The sequence below is a fragment of the Triturus cristatus genome, chromosome 2_2, assembly GCF_964204655.1.
Source record: "Triturus cristatus chromosome 2_2, aTriCri1.1, whole genome shotgun sequence".
NCBI lineage: Eukaryota > Metazoa > Chordata > Amphibia > Caudata > Salamandridae > Triturus > Triturus cristatus.
Genome location: NC_140582.1, coordinates 504,313,582 through 504,337,271, shown reverse-complemented (window position 1 = coordinate 504,337,271; position 23,690 = coordinate 504,313,582). Strand labels below are relative to the sequence as shown.

General features: G+C 40.8%; 1 protein-coding gene and 1 long non-coding RNA gene across 3 annotated transcripts in view; one reads left to right on the top strand and one right to left on the bottom strand.

The window, feature by feature from the left end:
* Positions 1–23,690, top strand: part of ZNF827 (zinc finger protein 827) — a 581,455-nt gene that overhangs the window by 54,216 nt on the left and 503,549 nt on the right. The gene's annotated exons all lie outside the window — the stretch shown is intronic.
* The window catches only part of LOC146862428 (uncharacterized), a 109,603-nt gene that overhangs the window by 35,844 nt on the left and 50,069 nt on the right, over positions 1–23,690 (bottom strand). Inside the window, exons 2-3 of the long non-coding RNA XR_014978443.1 lie at positions 16,331–16,479; positions 6,366–6,487 (exon numbers count right to left, since the gene is read on the bottom strand). This is a non-coding gene — a long non-coding RNA (uncharacterized LOC146862428). The remainder of the gene's footprint in view (positions 1–6,365; positions 6,488–16,330; positions 16,480–23,690) is intronic.

Genomic DNA, 23,690 nt, shown 5'->3' with positions numbered 1-23,690 from the left:
TTATTATTATAAAATGTATGGACGTGTAGGACTAAAATGTGCAATAATTGCTTTTAAGGAATTTGTATTTGTGCTTTTATGATCTGTTTTGATCGAAATAAAGCTATTATAATGATGGTAATGTTTCATAGACCTAATAACTTACATAGAGTGTAAGAAAATAAGGCAAAAAAAGCGTATATTTTATCGAATTTACAGTTTACTTCATTGCTGTGCGACTGTTATTCACTGCTATTGTTGTTCCCTGTTGTATCCATCAACAAAATGTGTACTAAATGTTGTGATAATCACTGGTTGTGGTACAGATGCTTCCAAAAATACGAACTTTGCCTTGTTCGTTTGACACACAGTTAGTGCGATATTCAGTGTTGGCAGCTGTAAATATTTAAAATAAATCTTGTTGCCTTGATACCAATTGTACAGCTATGGGCTCAATGAAAGGTTGTCTCCTGTTTCACAACTGCTGTATATTTACATAAGATGCGACTCGGGGAACTATTTCCGAATGCATTCGCACATATTTACTGAAAGGAGAATGCGACTGACGTAGCTCTTTCATGTATTGTTCTGCGCCCCAGCAGGAAGAGTGCAAGGATTTACACAGCCCTGGATGAAATGGCTTTTTGTCACCCTTAATTGTAATGGAAGCAAATTTTCTGATAGTAATTTGTAAATTATATACATCTGGGTAAATGAAAATAAATGCACGATGGTATCAAGAAAAGTTTGTTTTTGTTAATTAGTAAATCGATTTATAATAAATTCTGATTCTTACAACTTCTTTTACCCGCAGTGTATCCATCCTCCTTTTCCCAGTGTCCGTTTTTAGCATGGAAATAGTGGAGAACGCGCCCTCTTGGAGAAGTACCGCATATTCGCCATGTTCTGTAATTTCAATAGCCCACATCTGAGAGCATGGTGAACGCCTGGTTTGATTTTAGGAGGCTACAAAAAGTATTTTTTAAAGTTCATCTAGAGAAGATAATCTTAGATCTGTGGTGTTTATTGAGAAGACAAAATGGCGTTGAAAACAATTAACAAAAAAAACGAGAGCAGTACCCATAGTATGTCCATCTCTTGCAACCAAGAAGTAACAGCAAGTAGCCCTGTGTGGAGTTCTCTGGCCCGACGGTGGACTCTTCGTACTAAAATGCAGTTTTCTGAATACTGAAAAAGAGTAAACTTACACAGAGGTGTAAGTTTACCTTTGTGCATCAGCCCCTGACAGTATATTTTATATTTTACTGAACATGTTAAAGTTAGGAATAAATACACTGTGAATACAAAGATTGGCAATATCTATTATACTGGGCCAAGTGGAAATTGGTAATACCTGACTTCCTAGGGTAACTTAAAAGGGGGCATCAAATCACCGAAACTAATTTCTTTTAATGTGACACCCTAAGTGTGGGCAGTGTGCCAAGATTTAGGTACTCTGTGTGTTGTTGTCCAAGATGATGGGGCCCAACAAGGTTAAAACTAGCTGGGGGTGTTTACTTGCCATAGCGTTCAGAGGGGATGTGACCTCGTGTCTCAGGATTGGCTGTACCTTATAAACCTTGACCGAGACTGTTTTCGTACCCTGTCTGTAGTGGTGCAGCTGACAAAAAAAAGATCGTCTGTAATGCGACCGTAAGCGATTGCCTGTGATTGAGTCTTTTGCAAGCATTGTTGTTAACAGGGCTCATTTGTACTTTATACGAAGAAACCAATAACAATTGCTGTTAAAAAAATATATTGACCTTTGTAAACTACCACAAGCTGACATATGCTGTGGATCTGGAAGTATGACTAAGCTACAAGATATAGCTCTCATTTTTTTTGTTTTTAATTTTAAGTTTATTGAGAGCAAGAAGAAAATATAATATACAATTAAAGTCCGTTGAGAAAACATAAGTAAATATGATAAATACAATAAAGGATATTAAGCATATTGGTGACAATAACACGGTAACCTAGAATAAGAAAAGAAAAGAAAAAAGAGGAAAAATGGGGTGGGGGAAGAAAGCAATATAAATACCATTGGGAAGAGTTCAGAACAAACTATGACAATAAAAGAAATAAAATGGAACATTGCATTGCATGTAACTTAAGACTGTAAAAAGAATATAACGATATAATTGTACGAGTAAAATATGGAGAACAGTATTAGATTATTCAAACAAAAGACAACGAAAACCAGATCAAGGTGGTTTACGAACATCATCCGACGTTCTCACATTAGCAGTAACTGAAGTACTTGAAGAGGCGGAAGCAGATAAATATGTAGTGAGAGGGAGCCATAACAAATCCCTTTTAATTGCTAATGATACAGGGGTAACATAATTAGTATCAAGTCTATGGTGAAAGCAGATGGCGTTCCACCAGGCTCTATAAGTAACTTTATCTGCATGTTTCCAATTTGAGGTGATTAGGTGTAAGGCAATAGCAAGTAACAAATCAATCAACTGAAAATGTGACTGAGGTGGAGGCCATGAAGGGGATAAAGAACCTAGAAAAAAATTTGAGAGGGAAAAGGGAATTTTAGTGTTAAAAATTTTGTTAATTTGAGACCAAACTAAACGCCAAAATTTAGCAATATTGGGACATTCAAATAACATGTGCTTTAAGTCAGCCTTTAAACATGGACAGGACCAGCAGTGTGATGAAGTGGTGGAAGAGAAGGAAGCTAAGTGTGCGGGTGAGTATAATGAGCGTTGATATACAAAATAAAGAGTCTGAGTGGTATTGGAGGCCCGTGAAGTTTTATGGATCTTTAACCATATTTTATCCCACAAGGAGATAGACCAGGATTGTAATAAGTCCTTTTCCCATGCCAATGCAGTCCCTACTTTGCACTGCGTCGAAAGAGATAAAAGGCCTTTGTAAAGGGAGGATGCAGAAGGGGAGGCGTTTTATAATGGAGATAATGTAGAACATGATGTAGGATAATTTGGAGAAGGTGGGAGTAATGAAAGATAATGGAGAAGAGAAGGGAGTAGGAGGTCATATTGTTTCTTAAAGGAATTAGGAAGGGCAAAGTTAGACTGAAGGACTGAGAAGGATAAATGTTTATTATCGATCAAGAGTTGATAAATCCACTTCAACCCCTTACAGTGCCATGTCTTCCAATAGAAAGCACGATTTTTAATGCGTAGCAATTTGTTATGCCAAATAGGCTGTTGAGAAAGTGAGATAAGCGAAGGGTAGGAAGATGGTAGGAGAAGAGTTAAGAGCTTACAAGTGTAAGAAATAAAAGGATGACGTAAAGAAGAGGTGCGTACAGAGAAAGCAAGGGATTCCATAAAGGCGAAGGGGGAAGTAAAAGACTTCTCAACACTGAGCCAAATTGGAGGATAAGTAGGGGATTCCAAGGAGAGCCAAGAAGAGGCTTGTTTTAGAGAGAACGCATGATAAGATTTAAAGTCAGGAAACTTAAGCCCACCATTTGACTTACCTTTTTTGAGAGTAGATAAAGCTATCCGAGGTGGTTTACCTTTCCAGAGAAATTTTAATAAAATGCGATCTAATCTCTTAAAATAATAATCAGGAATATGTACAGGAATCATTGAAAGAGAATATAAAATAAGGGTAGCAAGCATCATCTTAATAGAATCCAACCTACCCCACCAAGAGAGAAAAAGAGGGTGCCACTTAGTAATAGAATCATTTAGTTTTTTTGTAATGTAATCAAAATTTTGTTTTAAAGTTTCGGAAATAGACGGGGAGAACCATACTCCTAAGTATTTTAATTTGGAGGATTGCCAGGAAAAACCAGTGTGAACAAAGTAATGTTTAAGACACAAGACATTAAGGGGCAAGACTTCACATTTATCGCGATTTAGGCGATACCCTGAAAGTTTTGAGAACGTATCTACCTGAGAGTAGAAAGGGGGAAGAGAAGTATCTGGATTGGAACAATATAAAAGAATGTCATCTGCATAGACAGACATTTTGACTTGACGGGGACCCAAATGGAACCCTGTGATTTGAGAATCCTGTCTAATTTTGGTGAGGAAAGGCTCTAATGCCACAACAAATAGGAGAGGAGATAGGGGGCAACCCTGACGTACACCTCTAGAAAGAGAGAAATAATCAGAAGTCCTACCGTTAGCAAAAATAGATGCTTTGGGACCAGAATATAAGAGAGAAATCAAGGAAATTAATTTAGAGAGGAACCCTATCCATTTAAGAGCATGGAACATAAAATCCCAACCAATCCTATCAAAAGCTTTCTCGGCGTCTAAAGCAATGGCAGCCAGCGGGTAATCTAAGGAAGAGGCCTTACTAAGAATGTTAAAAAAGACTCTAGAATTATCAGAAGATAAACGGCCTTTTACAAAGCCCGATTGCTCCGAACCAAGAATCTCAGGTAAGACTGGTTCAATACGTAAGGCAAGAATTTTAGCAAAAATGTTGTAATCCGTATTCACTAAAGATATCGGGCGATAATTTTTACAGAAAGAAGGGTCTTTGCCTTCTTTAGGAATTAAGCAAATCATAGCATCCTGAAAGGTACCGTGAGACGCTCCAGTATTGATAAAAGAGGAAAATAAAAGAAGAAGTTGTGGGAGAAGAAGTTTCGAAAAGTGTTCATAAAATTCAATGGTAAATCCGACAGGGCCAGGAGTTTTTCCTCGTCGTAAAACCGATACGGCATGGGTAATTTCCGGCAATGTAATATGTAGCTGAAGTGAATCAAAATCAATGTGTTGCGAGGGGGGAGGAGTAATGGATTGGAAGTAGGAAGAAAGATCAGAGTGAAGCGGTTGGGTCTCAGGAGTATAAAGAGTTTTGTAGAAGGAGACAAACTCAATTAAGATTTCTTCATCTTTGAGAAGTACAGCACCATTAGAAGCAGTCAAAGAGTCTATTCTAATTCTATCCCGACGTGTTTTTAGATAATTAGCCAATAATTTCCCCATTTTGTTCTGACCTCCATAGTAACGAGCACTACTCTTCAAAAGATAAGAAGAAGCCGCCTCCGTAGATAATTTGTTAAAGGTGATTTTAGCAGTAATAAGATCTTTCAAAGAAGCTTCAGAGTACGAGTGGTAATAAGCGTATTCTAATTTTTTAATGTTGGCAAGCAATTGAGCCGAGTGTTTCTCAAAAGCTTTTTTCTTCCGAGAAACAAAATTAATAATGAAGCCTCTGGCAGCTGCTTTAAAAGAGTCCCAAACCATAGCAGGAGAAGTATCGTGAGATGTATTTATGGTGAAGAATTCCGAAGCAAAAGAACTGAATTGGACGGAAAAATTAGGATCCACGAGCAATGAGTTATTAAAACGCCAACGTCCAGTAAACGGGGTATAAGGAAGTAAGTCAAAGTCAACAGAGACCGGGGCATGGTCAGAAATTAAAATGGACCCTATTTCTGAGTGGAGTACATGCTGCGTTAAGGGTTTACTTAAAAAGAGATAGTCAATATGAGATTGTGATTTATGTGGGGGATAGAAAAAACTGTATTCTCGGAGATCAGGATGACACAGTCTCCAAATGTCAACTAAAGATTTTTGACGAATGGTGGAAGTAAATTGTGAGTGCATTTTGGTGTTTACAAATCTGACTGGGGAGTTCCTATCTAAAATGGAGTCACAAATTTGTTTACAATCACCACCAAAAACAATATAATCGTCTTCAAGTGAGAGCAACTTATCAGAAATATGCAACCAAAAAACATTATCAACAGAAACTGGAGCATAGACATTAAAGAAAACCAATGGTATTTTGTCAATAAGTAATTTAACAATTATCCAGCAACCCTCAGAATCTGACTCTTGAGAAATCACCGAAACATTACATTTTTTATTAGAAGGAATGAGAACACCATTCTTCTTACCTAAAGCTGGAGAAGAAAACACATTGCCCACCCAACATTTTTTTAATTTAGACGCTTCAGCCTCAGAAAGGTGGGTTTCCTGAAGAAAAGCAACATCAGTTTTTAATCTTGCTAAATGGGATAAAACTCGTTGTCTTTTGATAGGATTATTTAATCCTTTAACGTTCCATGTGATAATTCTGAACTTGACTGGATAAGTTTAAAATCAAAAACCATGAACATACAATGCGATAAACAGAACTGAGATTGAGAAGAACAAATAATTGAAAATTTAAAAAAGTACGAAGAAAGAGATAAAAGAGGAGAAAAGTAAGAACAGTAAATTGAAAAAATTCGAAGGGGGAAAAGAACAATAAAGAAGGAGTATGAATTTGCGAGTGTTTAAAGAGAGGAAAAAGAGAATAGAATGAGGGAAGCGTAGGAGGGAAGAAAAGAAAGGGAGAAAGGGAAAAGAAAAAGAGGAAGAAAAAGAGGAAAAGAGGAACAGTGGTAAAAAACAGCAAAAAAGGCATAAAAAGAAAGTGTGAACAGAAGACATACTTACATGAAGAGGATCCAAGGGAACAAGGGGGGAGGGGTGAGGCCACACGAGAGAAACAGCCCATCCAGGCCGACCAAACGGAAGACGAGGGGCAAAACGCCAAAAATATAGGATATCTATGAATGCTAGAGGGAACAAAAAACATGAAAACTATTTAGTACATTGAGTGATGAAAAAATAGGAGATGTAAAATAAATGAAACAAAACCATTAGGTATCAGATCAAACTAAAAAGACAAGCCAAGCCGAGAAAGAACACCAGAATTACATGAAGAACGATAAGAAAGAAGAGCAGTAAATAAAGAACCATAAGAAAAGACATCATAACATCAAGTAACATTTGAAGACAAAGGTCCCGAAGCTTCCATGGTCTCCGTCCTGTGAAAGTTTAGGAAACTCTGTAACTGCTGCGGATCTTCATAGGATGTCGTCTTGTTATTGAACGTGACTTTAAATAGGCAGGGGTGAAAGAGTCCATAGCGTGCACCCTAGGTACGAAGAGTAGGTCTCATATCAAGAAAGGCCTTACGTCTGTTAGCAGTAGACTTGGCATAATCTTGAGCGAAAAACAAAGTGGAACCGGACCAGGTGATGCGCTGAGAGGATTTAGCTGCTGACAAAACCTTTAGTAGGTCTGTGTACTCCAAGAAGTATAAGATGACACCTCTCGGTCTCTGTGAAGATTACGCATTCGAAGGGAGACGTCCTAACCTATGGGCCTGTTGAATGTTAAGAGTAGTGCTTTCTGGCATGTGGAGAATCTTGGGTAGAAAAGTTTTAAAGAAGGCAGGAGGATCCGACCCTTCCGATCCCTCCACCAAACCATAAATGCGCAGATTGTTCCGCCTATTACGATTTTCAAGATCCTCGACTTGGCGCTGGAGGACAGATACTTGGGATTGAAGATGAGATACATTAGTGATAGTATCTGTAAAAGAGGACATGTGACTTTCAACTGCAGTAATTCGTGAGTCAAGTTGTGCCCAAGTATCAGTGAGGACTTGTAATTTATTATTTGTTTCCTCCATAAAGGGACGAAGGGCTCTAATCTCTTCCAAGAGCGTCTCCATGGAAACAGGCGAAGCCGATTTAGGTGGAGAAGGCGGGTTTTGCTTTAAACGCTTGGTAAAAGATTTCGCAGGAGGCACCGGGGAGGGAGAGGAATCCATATTCACCGCAGGATCCTGTGAAAGTGACAAAGAATCCTCAAGCTTGGAAAAGGCAGTAAAAATTCGCAAATTTTTGATGAGGATATGCTTAGGTGCGGTCTGTTGAGAAAGAGAGCCTTTCGTTCTCCCCATAGGTGGTAAGTCCAATACTCTAAGTGAGAGGAGGAGGGGAGAAACGAGGCCCAAAAGTAGAAAAACACTGGCTAAATGTTGAACATCAAAGTCAGACCAGTAAGTATCAAGCGAACATCACAAGCATCATTGAAGCGAGAGCTCAAAACAAAATTAAAGAATTAGCCATCAAGTCTGCATATCCGAAAAAATGAGGCAGGACCAGAAAAACAAGTTCAACATCCAAAACGAAAATCCTTGTGAAGAAAAATCATCAGTGAAAGAAGAACTGGATCATGTGAGGAAAACAGCATAGAAGAGCAGTCCTGTGAGGTGCATGCATAAAATAAAATGGCGGCTGATTCAGTGGAAAAAATGCTTTACAAGTTACGCACCTTCCTAATTTCCAGGGATGCAGCAATGAAACAGCAGAAGTTGGTAAACAACTGAAGAAAAAGTGGCAGTAGGAAAAACCAAAAATGTAGAAACTTACATTCTCCTCAGCCGAAAAAACAAAATGGCGGCCGTTCCGAAAACGGAACCGCCGGAGCAATCAAAGGTAATTAAAAGCAGCCCACCAGGAGACAAAAGCACAGAAACGGCATATTTCGGCACTCCATGCGCTCGGAAAGCCTGTCTCTCGTTTATAGCATTCTCTCACTCGCTAATACGCGAGAGAAATACGGCGCTTACCTCCCGAACCCGGGAGCATCAGAAAAGAGCCGCTATCCTCGATGGGCGGAAACCACGCCCCCCCTATAGCTCTCATTTTGAATTTGTTGAAATAAGCCTCTTTCACTATAACACAAAATAAGTTCTGTGTAATTTGCAATGACATTTCAAATGCAAACAGTATCTTTGCTGCATGGACTTAGGGCCTGATTATGACTTTTGCGGTGAGACGCCTGGCCCGCACCCGCCTCACTGCCAAAAGCATGGTATGGCCGCCTGCCAGATTAGGAGTTTCCTCCAGTCTGGCTGGCTTTTTTTTTGGCGTTCCCACGGCGGTGCCTCTAAAAATGGGCACCGCAATGGGAACGCCAAAAACAGTTGCTGCATGGACTAAAAAGTCCATGCCGTGCAGGAACTAGTGTGCATTACACAGGGGGCACATGTTGGGCCCCTCCCGTGTGCATCCACGGAGTGCAGGGAAATTTCCTCTCCGCCAGGGTTTTGATGGAGGAGAAACCAGCCATGAGAACCCTAGCAGAGAGGAAAAGCCTTGCGCCAAGCATTTGGATGCCTCTACACTGCTGCACCACTGCCAGGAAACGTTCTTTCACTAGTGGCAGTTCGACTGCCCGATTCCTAATAGGGTGGTCAGGAGACTGCCTCGCCTCCGTGAGTCTGTCGGCCTGTGGACTACCAGATTCGTAATCGAGGCCTTAGTGCCAACCAAATCACCTTTAAAAACAATATAATTGCTGTATGGACTTAGGGCCTGATAATGACTTTGGCGGTGCAGCGCCGGGTCTGCCCACCTCTGCACCACCAAAGGTGTGGGCTGACTGCCCACCAGATTAGGAGTAGCCTTTTTTTGTGCGTTACCACGGTGGTGCCTCTAAAAACGGGACTGCAATGGGAACTCCAAAAACAGTTCCTGCATGGCATGGATTGAAAGTTCATGCCGTGCAGGAACTGGTGTGCATGCACACAGAGGGGCACATGTTGTGCCCCAACCCACCCACCCCTGTATGCAAGCACAGGGCGCAGAGGCACAAGGGGGCCCTGTTTTCTCTCTGCCAGGGTTTTCATGGAGGAGGAACGACCATGATAACCCTGGCGGAGAGGAAACTGCTAATATTCTTGGTGGGACTGTCCTGCCAAGCATATGAATGCCTCAACACCGGCGCTACACCGCCAGGGAACAGCCTTTCCCTGATGGCTGCGGCGGGGCTGCCTGCGAGTCTGGCGACCCCTGGACCGCAAAACTCGTAATTGGGACCATAGTGTCAACCAAATCCCCTTTAAAACCAAAATAAAAATAGCAACACTTTTTAATCATAATTAAACCTTAATGTAAGAAAATGTTATATTGCAGAGTCACTGTGATTTATCTTGTGAATTGCAAGGCAGTAGCCAGTGATTGGCAATCACTGTGGCAATAATTGTTCCTTTGAGGACAATTTTTAATGTACCTCCGCTTAGAGGGCTCTGCAGCAAGGAGGGTTGGTCGTCTTATCTCATCGTCTTGCAAAGTTCATGTCACAATAATTTTAACACTATGACTAGGTGGGAACTGCTGCCAGATGCTCACACCTAGGGCCTCCTTGAAAGCATTGTGCAAGATATAAAAAGCGACACCAATTATTTTTTTACCCGTTGATACTTGTATGTCTATTGAGGATCCTTCTATAATTGTTCTGGCTTACTACATTTTTGGCCTTATGTGTCTCACCAGTCCAGCCTGATGCATCACCAGTTACCCTGATCTCAATCATATATGAAAGAAGAAAGTCAGATTTTTACATTTTTAAATTGAGATGAATTACAAAACAAAATGCTATGCAGGGGCAATATAATTTGCTCATATCGTTAAGACAAATAGCAGCGTGCAAAGATTTGACTAACCACCATCACAATTGGGTATTAGAATTATTTTTGTTAGGTCCAAATGCAACATAAGACAATTTGAGGGATGTACACTCTATATCCACTTTTCATCAAAGTACTGAGCAAACCTAGTCTTCTAGATCTATAGACTGGTTGTGATTTCAGTTCGTTCCTGTGAGAGATGTCTCTTTGGAAACTGTCAGTGTTCTCTTGCTTCGTGTCCGATGTTTGAGGTAAGTTGTTTTCTCCATTGGGGGGTGCGGAGAGGGTTGCTTTAGGAATGGTTCGGTAAGGCTGCAGAGTCCGGTAAGAAAGAAGGACTGCTGTTAGGGAGCTGCCAATTTCCTATCTTCCTCCCATCTTCATCTCTGACGTATATACTTTGCCTCTGTAAAATCTCCCCTTTCCTAATTGGACTCAGCTGTGAATGGCTATGGGGCGGAGAGAAGTGTGACCGTACCAGGGTTTAGTTTGTAAATAAATAAGTGCCATGGCCCTCGCCAGGAGGCCACTGCCAATGATATTGTTGCCACAACTATTAACCATCATACACCCACTTTATCGACTATCCCAGGCCCCCAAAGCTATAAGAATGGCTTGGACGGCAGGTACTAGTAAGTTTCAAAGTATACTGAATTAATAAACAAGTGTTGTTGTACTGATCTCTAAATTAGACAAGCAGTGCCACCACGTGTCAGATTGGCATAAGTGCTGTTGCTGAGCACCGTAAACCACCAGTTCAAATTAAGCACAGGACTTAATACATACGTATCATTTTGATTGGCCAGTAAGTTAGAAGAGTTTGTCTGGTCCCACCTTGTTTATGAGATGGCCCTGCCTCCTTTCTTCTTCAGTACTCTGGCACGGTGGCTGGTGTCTTGGGTGCCATGGGTATATGAGGAGCGCCATCTGGCCTTCACTATACTCACACCATCCATGGGAGCCACCTAAGTGTGAGCAAGTGCACTAACAGCATGTGCACACTCACACTCACTGCTCTATGGCAGCAGCGGTGTTCTGGTAAACGTCTTTGCTTGGTAGACAGTGGATCTGGTGGGGAGATCTGATTAAATAGTTTTTCTTGTCTCATAGAGCTTATCCAACCCATGTTGGCCGTTGGTTGATTGTAGCTGTTATTTTTTACATGGAGTTTTTCCAGTTTACCAGCATCCGACTAGGAGGTTTCCTATCACAGTTCCTCCCCTGGCTCCCACTGTACCCCCAGCCTGATACCCCCGAAGAAGAGGAGCCAAGCTCTGTTGGCAGCTTTGAAGCATGCAGTGATCACACAGGCCAACAGGCATAGGGAATGGCTTAAATGTGAATAAAACATTTGACTAGCAAATATGTTTACCTATAGAAATTTAGACCTGGGTTGTAAAATGTTTTTTCAGCTTTTATTCAAATTAATCTTGCAATTCTCCTCTTGGAAGATTAATTGGCATATAGAATTCTCCCTATTTCTGTTGCAGAAACATCCGTTGGGAGATCTTATATATGCAATTTCCTACATGGATCCCTACAAATCTGCCCTAGTGCAGGCACTGTCTGTTATCCTCTGCCACAGACAGGCAGCACTAATGCAAAACTCCAGGGCCTTCATTCTCTCACACATCCCCAAGTGCTTAAGAATCCTTCTACACTTGCACATCCTGACCAACATATCTCATCATTTTACTCACCATTCATCATCCATGGACTCCTCTATTTACCCAGCCAGCTGCAGACCCATATTCATTTATGTCCCACATACTCATCCATGCTGTCATTCATCTATCTTATCCATGAACTCACTTATCCATTACTCCAAGCACCAAATCACTAATTTGTTTATTGATCCATGTCTTCATTCAGTTACTAATTCATCCATCCATGCACTCACTCACCCATCCACTCATGTACCCTGGATTTATTGTAGCATTCATCAAACACAAGTAGGTAAGAGGTAGGGATAATACTACCAGACTCACACTCATCAATTTATGCCTGCAATTCACAAACTCTAAAATCATAGTATCTAGCACAATCACGACGATCTTCAGTGATTCCAGTCGGGCCTGTGGTCCTTAATAGGGGCACAACTTTGATGCAAAAAAAAAACTTTTAAGTACCACTGTGTGTTAGGTACACAAGGGTGTAACTCAAAAGAGACGCCTCCGAAAAGAATCTGAACCCCTTAGGTTAATGTCGACCAAAAAGGCAAACTCTTCTATTCGGTGCCTCCTTTGTGAGTGGGCTTCAGTAGAATATGATGGAGGGGCTACTCTCCCTACACATATCACACAGTGCATGACCAAAGGCTATGTCTGTGTACCAGTGCACATAAATTAACTGATACAGGGCAAGGCCAAAGACTCTAGCGTGTTGTCTACATTCAGGTGTGCTCTTTGCCTATTTATGTGTTCGATCAGGTCAGGTCATGTCCTTGACCTCCCTGGTCTTAAAACTTTTTAATGCTGCGCCCCCCTGTGGAAAAAAGTAATTATTGGGGCCCCCAGAATTTTTCACAATTATTCTATTAAATTGGCAAGGGTTTTGTATGCCACTCTAGACTTATTTAAACATTGCAGCTAAGTGTCCACATTGTGATTATTAGAAAAGGGGGTGGAGCTTCTGAAGAATATTTGGAGTCCCTTCCCTTTTGACAACTTCTCCCAGCTAGGATATAAATGATAAAAGATGTTAGTGATGGCAGATTACAGAGCAGCATACTGCTGCTCATATTGTATGCTTAAAATAAAGCACTGTTATCAGCACAATGGCTTCTTTTGGCCAGGGCTTGGTGCCCCCCCCTCCCACGGAGCTCTTGAGGCCTCCTAAGGGGGGGCACCTCCCTCCCCCCATTTAAGACCCCTACTTTACCTATGCCAATTCTCCTAACCCTGTGTCTCAGAAACTGTTGTGTATTTCCTTCAGCTGAGTTCAGGAGAAATGACCGACTTCTAATACCAACATGGACTACAAGAAACAAAGCTTCTTAGACCAATCGAGTTTTAATCTTTGTCCCATTTTTTTTACCTGTTAATAAGTTTAGAATTGGCAGCCAAGCTATACATAAAATTAACCCTCCAAAATATACACAGCAATTATTTAGACTACATATCTCAAAAACTACTGAACTGATTTACACTCATCTAGGGATAGTTATAGTATTTCCTGGGAAAATGTCAAGTAGGCCAAAGCCACATAAGCCACCTTCTGCCAATCCTGGCTATTCAGCCTGCCTATTTAGCCAGCATCACTTTGCATTCAGTTTGTTTCCCCTTATCTTTGAAGTTATTGACCAATAGGTCTCAATATGCTTTTAGGCTAACAGCCAAGGCTTAGTGAAAATGCTTCATATTGCCTGGGGATGTTCAGATGCTATTCTTTTAGGCAACGCCCCACCCGACTCATGCCTGCCTCCGCAATGCCCCAACAGATATAAAATAATACTTGGGTTTCTGCTGCCCTTTCCCATCTTTCACCAGCCTTTCATGAAATAAATGGTAAAATATTAACTCATGCCCTGCCTTAATATCTTGTCTGATGGGGGTGGAGGGTAATGTAAGAATCAAACATTACTTATTCACAGCCCTCACATTTTTTTGTTTTCTGTTTTTTGAATGGTCAGCTAACACTATTTTTATTTTGCACGAAAAATGTTTCTATTGGGGTTTAGTTATGCACCAAGTTTGTTTTTATTGATAAGAGCAGGTATTGCTCATTCCTTCCTTTGTCCAGTACTTTTAATTTGTCAACTTAATCGCGTGATGAACCAGCTAAGCAACTGGTTGCTGATCGGTTTTCTTGACTTGAAACTCTAGAGTAGAGCGAAGGCATGAAGGGGATTTTTTAAAAATTAGAGCAATGAAGTGTTAATAAGGTGACATGTTAGTGCTAAACAAAACAACTATAAATAAATGTGTGGAACCGCAGCATACATACTTTACTACTTTCCTGATCTTTAAGACCTTCGTTACCAGCAGCCCGGTTAATTTGGAGATGTGCGGTAACCACTGTTATGGCACTTATCACAATTAAGAGTTTTGAGATAAATGCTGGCAGGTCAAACCTGCCGCTCTTTAACTGGGAAAATGCACTGTGCTTAATAGAACATGCAGTTAGCACCAACATCTGCATGTTATTCCCCAAAAACTAATAATTGGGTGGTATTTATGATACATGATGAATTCCAATTTAGCAGAGCCAGATTTCATCAGGTGCTACAAATAGCATAACAAGGACTAGGCCACTCATAGTAAAGTCCAAGTAGGCACTCTCTCTCAGGCTCTTTTTAACATATTTTTTTATCTTACAGAGTTTTATTTAGCGCGAACTTGACCCGAAGGTATCGGGTATCAGAGTGCTTTACATAGCACCAGTTGCATAACGAGGACACATTCATTTTTTTGTTAGGCAAGGGGAGATTAAGTGATTTGCCCAGAATCACAGGATGTTCAGCGTCGTTGCCAAGACTCGAACCCGGTTCCCCAGATTCGAGGTCGACTGCCCTAGCTGTTAGGCCAACTCCTCTCTCCCCCTCCTCTTGACCTTCAATCCTGTCCCCTGAAAGAGAAAGCAAGGAAAGAAGAGCTTTCTGAAAAGATTGAAAACTTAGACCCTGGTCACGAACCCGGGGTTGAATTCTGATCCCTATGCAGACAGGGGTTTTTGCATTGGGGTCAGATCTCTGAGTTGTGCGGGAACAATCTAGTCCCATCTGTTTTCCCCGGAAAGATTTCAACAGTTTCAAAGAGCCCAAATGTATCAGAAGAAAGGCCTGAAAAAAAAAGCAAAACATGCAGATTTTGGTGAGCTAAATACAGAGTCTGCATGTTATGTCTCATTTGTGAAGGGCACCAATTGTGGTAAATAACTCACTCTTTACCCCAGCCTCGTGTGATTGAAACAAGAGGGAAGAAAAGATGCAGGCCCATATGACTCATTATTCAAAATCTCCCAGAAGTCCCTGCTCTTCCTTACTTGCTGATCCTTGTACAAACAAAATCGCAATAACAGGATGGTGGAGCAAATTAAAGATGAAGAAGAGGAGAGGACTAGAAAGAAGAAGAGCAAAGTATAACCAGGAAGAGAAGCACAATAACTAACAGTATGAATGACATATGAGTTTTACCTTTAAATGTTGCTGAAATTATTGTGAGAGTATGCGCATACCTCTTAAGGGTCAATGTGGATATATATAAAAAGTGTGCTTTGCTTGCTGGGGCAATACTGATACCTGTATGCCATTGTCTGTATTATGAAAGCTTCGCTAACACGAAGGACAGTTCTAATGTCTGGGTCTATACAGTTAATAATCTGAGAATATTAAGTAACGTTTGCCTGTTACACCTCTTGCATCTGGTGCAGCTCTCGGGACCGACCCTCTTATCATTTGCCCTCCGATGGAACGTTTCTTCGCTGCTTGAGAGTAGAAGGAAGTTAGCATTAAATCAATCAATTTCGTTTGACAATGTAACCCATTTGGCTACACAGTAATAAGTAGGAATCCGTGTCCATAGTTACAGTTTATTACAAGTTAGCAGTCAAGTTAAGATACATAAATATCAGCACCATGCTGTAAAGGTACAGCAAAACAACTGGGAAACCCAACCTCCTAATGAACTTTAAGCATACCGGTATAAGGGAAACAAATAGTTCAGTCACAACAGTACAGAAGATAAGCAACAGGATTTGGTGATCAGAGAAGAGTTTCGGCTTCTCTCGTTTATACATGAGTAAACTCATCTAAGTTAAATCTAAACTGAGGAGGATGGTTTGAAACCTCAGGGGAGATAAATAATCAGGGAAATTCAAAATAAATAGGAAAAGAACAGGAAGGTATAGGAAGGTGCCAGTATTTCTGAAGCTCAGACAAGAATCTTCATGGGTCAGGAGAATAAGTGTTGCCTAAACGACACTCAGTAAAGAATCGAAGGGAAAGCATAGATGTCTAAACCGCTCAAAGTCTAAAAGAAAGAGGCTGTAACCGCAGACCGTGTGAACTTCAGTCATTAGCACCAGATTCTCCCAGGTAACACCCCACTGTCCACATCATCAGGGGCTCCCTTTTCCTTTCCACTCTCACGTTGAGATCTGATACATTGGCAAAATATCCCTGTCTGAACATGGGAACAACATCGCCCTTGGGTACCTGTGACTCCTCGATACATTGATGAATAGAGGCAGTCACTGAATGCTCTGACTCTCCATGGTCCTTGTCAAGGTCTTCTTCTAGCTCTCTTTCTAGCTCGAGTACAGTGTTGTATCCATTCTGGAAACTAACAAATCCTGTGAATGCACCTGCAAAAGAAAGACAATGCAAGCAGATCTGAAAACAGTATTTTATTCAGAATGGAAAACAGGCCTAGTCAGGACAACTTAAAGTATTACATCACTGGTGCATATTTAATATGCATGTGCACATTCAAACAGAAATGAATAAAACAGTCAGATCATTAGATTCATATGTAGCACATGTAGCATACAGTAAAATATTGACTCCATGTGTATAAGTATGACTAAGAACTACATGTAAATGCAAATATGAAGTAAGGAACACATTACATAAATCATTGTTGTTTCTAAAGTAAACACACTTTTAATAGGTGAAGATGGTTTTTCATCAAGTCTCTAGAGAGTATATCATTTAATATGGTTAAATCACACAGTGTCTGTATGAATCTCTAATCCTACCGTGAATGCACTTCAATAATGATGTGAAGTGAAACATTGTATATTAATATTGTTAGGACTCACAGATAACGTGTGCTAAGAGCACGTTTATGTTGCGTATTTGTGACGTGTAAGTGTGGAGCCAAGGTTACACTGCTGCACATCCTGAGTACTGTAAAGCCCTCCCTAACCAGTGAACAGAACTAACTGCATGACAATGAGCAACCCTGGCCTATATGCGCTTTGGTTATCACACCGCTTGTATAATTGAACAGCATTCTTGGAGTGGCATGCTAACACATCTTATTATTAGAAACACCATGGAATATTTTAGTAGATCACTAAAACATAACTGCTTACACACTGGAATAATTGAGCAACACTTACTTATAAGCCATGCCATGTTTTTGATGGCAGCACCCTGGCATAAAATGGGTGCAATTCTGAAGCTAATTTGTTTTATGGTTCAGAATTGTGTAAATGGGTAATGAACTGGGCTAGGAACATTGCTCTGCACAATATATTAGCACAACACTTAAGTCTGATGTAATTTCTCCTGGCGTAAGCTATATATTTAAACAATTTCACTATAACTTTAAGAAACCCCCCATACAATTCAGGTCTAAGCTCACTTGTTTGGTGAAATGTGGAGTTTGTATGAAATGTTTCACCAGACCGCTTATGTTTCACAGTTCAGTCTTGTGTAATATTATTTGTTTGAGATGAATTGAAAGGAATGCAGAAAAATTTACAATTACCTGTTTGTATTTATGCAGTATTTGTATAGCGCAAAACTAACCACAAGGGAACGGGTCACTAAAGAGTTTCAAAGACGAGCATTTAGACAATGAGTGAATGGAGAGGTAGTGGGGTTGTGGACGGTTAATGCATTGTGATGGAGTGTTCTTTAAAGGGATGAATCTTCAACTGCTGCTTAACCTGTAGCAGCGTTGGGGCGGTCCTGTTGGATATGGGTATGTTGTTCCAGATCCTGGGTGCATAGTATATATATGTACCAATGTGGCGGGGCGATTATGGTCCTTATAGGGCTAACGAGGATTGTTAAAATTATGATATGCTTGCTTAAGAAACTGGAAATTAGATGCTCAAATGATAGCTGAATACAACATAGAAAGGATGCAAGCACAATAGTTTTTTTCAGAAACTGTACAGGCTTTTAAATATTGTAGTAATATCTCATTTCCAGTAAAAACAGGTTTTTCCTCCACTTCCTGATTACAAGGTTCGGGCAAAGAGTGAGATATTTACCACACCTGGAAAATACTATTACCCCTTGGTAAGATATATTGGGTGCAGTAAATAGCTCCTAATCCAAGTTATACCGTTTACAAGAAAGGAAATTGACTACTGAAGGGCAGTTTAGGGTTGTACAGAGAGACAAAACCTATACAAACCGTCCGTCTGTGGAATCAAATCAAGAGTAATTACATTTCTTTTTAATAAATATAGAATTTTTCTGTTTTTAAAGTAGTTTTATAATACTTGATGCAGAAACAGTTCAGAAGGATGTGTCCTCTTTTTGGATTCTTCAATTGCAATGTTCAGGATGGACAAGAAGGTTCCATACCTTCGACGGAAATATCTACATTTTAGGATGAATATGGAGAAAACATGATCAGCTCCTTTGAAATTACAAGCTTATGATATTATTGAACAGTTCTATTGGCATCATGAAGGTTGAGTAGCGGGCATTGAAAGCATCCATCATTCATTTTTTTGTATTGCATTGCCGAGGTTCAATATTCTCAGATGGAAACTCTAGTTGAGCTCTTACAAATTGATTCTAAGTGGATCTCGCATTAGCACTTGGGGACTAATTCACAAAAGCATTTATGAGTACAGCAAGTAGCACTACATACATCTAATTTTACTTTATTTAATATATATGCCTTTGTGAATCTGTCCCAAAATATCCAACTTTCATTTAGTCAAAAATAGGCACGATCCTTCTTATTTATACTACTTGTATATGAATCCCCAAAACATAGAGTACTAAAGGAGTCCGTCTTTATGCACTCCAAAATAACTTTGTGAATAGGCCCATGTGTGCTTCGGATTTTGGACAGCATGAGGCTGAGTCACACACTATTTTCAGCAAGGAATCGTCTCATCATAGCCAATTTTTTACCTTTCTGACTTCATGAGTTTTCACAAAAAGACAGTTTGCAAGCATTCCTAGATGTTTTGGGGCCAATTCAAAAATGCACATGTGAGTACTACATGACTATTGTGGAGAAGTGTGGCTCAATGGTTAGAGCGGCAGACCCTGATGCAGAGGTGTGGCCAGGGACCAGGGTTCAATTCCCGCCTTCGGCGGCTCTTGGATCCAATTTCCCCGGACCTGATAATTCTCGCCTCGGTGCCTATTCTAATCATGGGTCCCACTGTGCAACTCTGGGCAATAGCTTGCTTAATCTCCACAACGGCCCCCACAGCGCTAGGATGCCTGGCTTCACCTTGGGGGTGCCCAGGAGTGGACATCTCGCAGGAAAACCAGGAAGGGTTCCACAGCGGTATGAATACAGCGCTACGAGACCCCTGGGTAGAAGTGCGCTATATAAGTACAAATACATTTACATTTACTATTACTGCACATGCTTCAAAGTGCCATGGTGAATAGGCTCTATAAGTTTAGGTTTAAGCATACAAGGCTAAAATTGCTATTTTTTTTTACATTTTATCATTTATATTATGCCCCATTTTTAATTTCAATTCACATAATTAAAAACTCTTTCAAATGTATTATTGGCTTGCCCTGCGATGTGTACAGAGATTCTGTATCCACACGTGTTAAGTATTTGCATGCATTGTGAGTTTAGTGGTAAAATTATATGTATGATAAATTTGGATCACGAGTGAGAAGGTGTTACAACCTGCACTTGGCAGCGGTAACAAAGTGAAAAAGTAGATGGTAACAGGGCTACTGCACATCATGTCGCACTTTTACTACCAAAAATACTAAATTGGGAGGTAAAGCCAAAATGTAATAATATTTATGTTGTCAGGTTTGACCTCCCTATTTAGTAATATGCTGTGCATGAACACCATTGAATTTATTTATCAAGACTGGTTCATATTGTTCTGCATATCATATATTATGCTATATTTTTACCTATCTCCTGGAATGTTTAACTCTTTTATGAGATAGTGTTTGTCCTACACACACCATGTGAAATATTGCGCTGAACAATTAAACCATTAATCCAGCCTCAACTGCTGGTTAAGTGCTAGCTAATAAGGGATTTAATCCTCCGTTTAGATGACCTGAGTTTTTTTTCTTGTTTGTAAGATGTCAGCAGAAAAGTGCCTATAGAATTGTACACACTGTTAGCTGCTGCAAAAAATAAAACTATCTATGTTCTTCATTTAAATATAAATACTGTATAATAAGTAGCAAAGTCACACAACATATATTATTGGTCAGCATAATTGGAACTCTATTTTTGTCATGCCCCTCTCCCCCCACCCTTGCCCTGTCTGATTTTGCTGGCTTTAGAACTCTGTGTACTTTGCCACTGCTAAATAATAGTAAAACATGATTTCTTTTTCCCAAAATGTGCTATACACTGGAACTCCTTTTTTGCTCTACTTAACTTCCTTAAATGTACATTTTAAATGGTACCTAAACTGCACCAGTGGCAGAGAAGGTTAAATTTCCTATGTGGACTGGAGTGTGAGTTTATACCACCACCATTTATGACAAAGTATATGGCTGCCAGGAGAACTCTGACGTCTGCCTTGGCTGCAGTTTAAGTGCCCACTTTGACACATGGCAAAGGAAAAGTGCCTTTGCCATGAAGTAAAAGTGTTACAAGTGTGCCTTGTAAGCCCACCGGGCACTGTCCTCCTCCTCTATAAAAATAGAGAACACTATGTTTTAGTATTTGTGCGCTGTCACAGTGAAATAAAACTCAAACACTATTTCACGGGGTAGGCGTTGCTACACTTTTCCATAAACAAGCATAGATGGGATTAAGATCTTTAGTTTCTGTCTCCATCTGGGTGATTGTTAAACAATGCTTGAAAGCTATTTCCCACTTAATATTAAAAACTTGATTTAATGGTGAATCAGAATATGGATAATTTTTGTGGAATAGTTACTTTATTTGAATTAACTTAGTACTATGTGAGTTAAAACTGGTCTTAACCCAGTTTCCCTTCTTAGTACCTCCACAGTACACTTGGAATACACTTCTTTAACTGGGAGAGTTAACACATCTGGCCACTTAGCAGGAATTATCTACCTGGGAGTGAACAGGAACAGTTGGGAGAACAAAGAGCCCTCTTAACAGTATCTCTTTTGACTTAGAGATGCCACAGAGGGCTTCACCTATTCAATACTAGGCAGCCAGGCTCCAGTCCCAGTGGGAGAGACCCTGTCAAGTGGGAGGGGAGCTCATATAAATAAGGAAAGGCCAAGGACCTGAAGACAGTCTTGCCTTGTGGCCAAAGAGTTCTCTGTCTTGAAACAAGCTCCTGGATAATTTTACACAAAGGCAAAAAAGAATTGCTGCAAAAAAAGGTGGGGCGACTGCAAGAAAATACTTAGGATTGGGTGGCAGAATCCCTCCAATCACTGGCTAGTTCACAGGAAAAATCTGGCACCTCAAACACCACCTCCTCAGAACATTTCTGGATCTGGGAAGACTACCCCTTACAAAAAAAGGCCATGCTGCAAGAAAGAAGACTCCTGACCTTTGCTGTACCCCAGTGACTGGAATTCCACTCTGGGGGTAGATCTACTCATTTTTAGCAAGCAAATTTTCTATGCTGCATTGCTAAAAGGGAAAAACAGTGTAAAGGCAAACTACTAAGATTGGCATCCTGCCGTCATCCAGGTTCTGGCACTCTAATTAGGCTTCTTTGTGCGATGCCACCCTTGCACCGTGGTGCAGATGTGAGTGTAGACTGTCAAGATTAGAATTTGTACTGAAACCATATCCAGTAAATCCTTCCTGTGGCTAGACAACCTTGGAATGACCCCACGCATTGGATGTGTGCAATGCATGAGTTCTTTTTAGAAATTAAAACATTTCTCCTTATTAATACCTGTTTCAAGGAGACGTTCATTTTTGATGCAAAACTTGGTCCAGCTATTTTATTAGATTGTGCCAAAACCTATAAGTGTCTGTGCTCATCCACTGAAATAGTGTCCAGTAATTCTTCCTCGACACAAAGTGATACAAAGCACGTTTTGCTCTGAGAAAGGGCACTTTCTAGTGCAAAGTACTATTTTTTGTCAAACTTTCTCCATTGGGTTTTATCATACTACAAAATAAGACAGTATAGCCTGCAATGTATATCAGTAATGTACATTTGAATTGCTAGAGTGATGACAGTTTCCGCTATGGGGTGGTATCCCTAAATTAAATAATACAGTTTTATGGAATATCACTGGTGAGCATGTCTCAAATTGAACAACCATTTTACCTGATATACACTCCCCTCCCACCCCATAAAACCCTAAACATAAGTACATGAGCACAGTACATGTGGGACATGCACATATCAAACTCCTGAGTCGTTTGGTAGCCTCAACATTTTGTATAGCAGATGGGCTCTTCGGTTTTCCAGATGAAGCGTGTTACCAAGGAGCAGAGGCAGGCAAAAATTCATGATGCGCGATGGGGAACCCTTGAAAGTGATAAAATAATTTTGATCGTATGGATGTGACCAGGCCACAAAATATATGTGGGTGCCCATCTCTTAAAGTCTGCTTTTAGTTGTTGTAAGAGCGGGAAATAGTTCGCACGGTATAGGTTAGCTATTCTAGGGGTGATTTTGACGTCTTTTTTGGCCCACTAGAAATAAGCGGAGCTCGCTAGTTTGAGTTTGAGTTTAAAATTACTTGTAGAGCGCACGTCTACCAGCGGTTTCTTGGCGCTATAGTTAACAAGGTCCTGGGCTAGAAGACTAGGGAAGCTGCTAGCGTATTATTTAAAGGACTTCATGAACAGGAAGGTCTTGAGGTGTTTACGGAATTGCGGGTACAGGGTAATGGAGCGAAGTTCAAGGGGCAAGGAGTTCCAGAGGGTCGGGGCAAGGGTGGCAAATTTTGAACCTCCCCACTTCTTTCTCCGGTAGCGTGGGATGGAGAGGAGGGACTGGGAGGACGAGCATAGTTCCCTGGTGGGAACGTAAGGAATGATCTCGGAAGAGATGAACGCCGGTGTCAAACCAAGTCGGGCCAAGAAGGTGATAGAAGCGAGCTTGAATTGGACCCTAGCTCGCACCGGAAGCCAATGTAAAGATTTCAGAAGAGGGGTAGAGTGGTGAAATTTAGGGAGATTGAAGGCCAGGCGGGCCGCCTGGTTTTGTATCTGCTGAAGGCGTCGCAGGCTATATGCGGGAATGCCGGCATATAGGGCGTTGCCGTAATCCAGGCGGGACACCACCATGGCCAGGATAATGAGCTTAAGGGCGGGGAAAGTGAAGAAACGGGACACCCTGCGTATAGTGCGCAGTGAAAGGAAAGAAGAAGATACCACAGAGCTAACCTGGGAGTGAAGGGTGAGTTGAGAATTGATTTTTATGCCTAGTGTTTTGACAGAGGAAAAGGGTACAGGAGAGGGGCCAAGGGAGGGGGGCCAGAAAAGAGGAGACCAGGGGCTGGATGAACCACCCGTCAATACCAGTTCGGTCTTGTCGGGATTAAGTTTGAGGTGGTTGTGGTTCATCCAGTCCCTGATATGGAGCATGACAGATTGAAAGTTTAGAACAGAAGAGGGGGAAGAGGATAGATTGAAAACAAGCTGGAGGTCATCCGCATAGTTGAATACGGCGACCTCCATCTGTTGGAGGGAAAAGATAAGAGGGGC